Genomic DNA, 615 nt, shown 5'->3' on the forward strand with positions numbered 1-615 from the left:
ACACCCAAAAAAAAAAAAGGAACAAAAAAAAAAGAAGTGGAATAAGGTTCAAAAGAGCGAAATTAGAATTCCACTTCATTGTTTGGATAAAATGTTAAATCTCATTCTATACGCTCGATTGCATGCGAACGAACATACTGAATGCCTTTTCATTTTCAAATAAATTATGTGTTGTCTTGAGCATTCTCTATAAACAGTGTCATTATATTCTTGTAAAGAAGATATATACAATAGCATGAATACATATAAACAGGAAATAAAAAGTCTCTATAAACAATACACTTCGCATTTAGTGTTCTTCGTATTAAAAACTAAAAAGGACCGCATGGTAATATTTAACTAGATTTAAACGTGAATAAATAAAATTAATTAATTTTTAGACATAAAAAATTATTTAATAAAAAATCTTAAAAACTAATATTAAATCTAAATAAAATTATAAACACATTATACATTCTAGTGTTTGAAAGAATTTAACATTTAATTCAGATGTTTAACAAAAATATTATAACTCCGCCTATGTTACACTTGCGATACATAGCCGGTCCCAAGCCCGGATAAAGGAGGAGGGTTGTGTTAGGTCTTCGGCAACCAACGTAAAAATATAGCCGAACC

The sequence above is a fragment of the Arachis duranensis genome, chromosome 2, assembly GCF_000817695.3.
Source record: "Arachis duranensis cultivar V14167 chromosome 2, aradu.V14167.gnm2.J7QH, whole genome shotgun sequence".
Lineage (NCBI taxonomy): Eukaryota > Viridiplantae > Streptophyta > Magnoliopsida > Fabales > Fabaceae > Arachis > Arachis duranensis.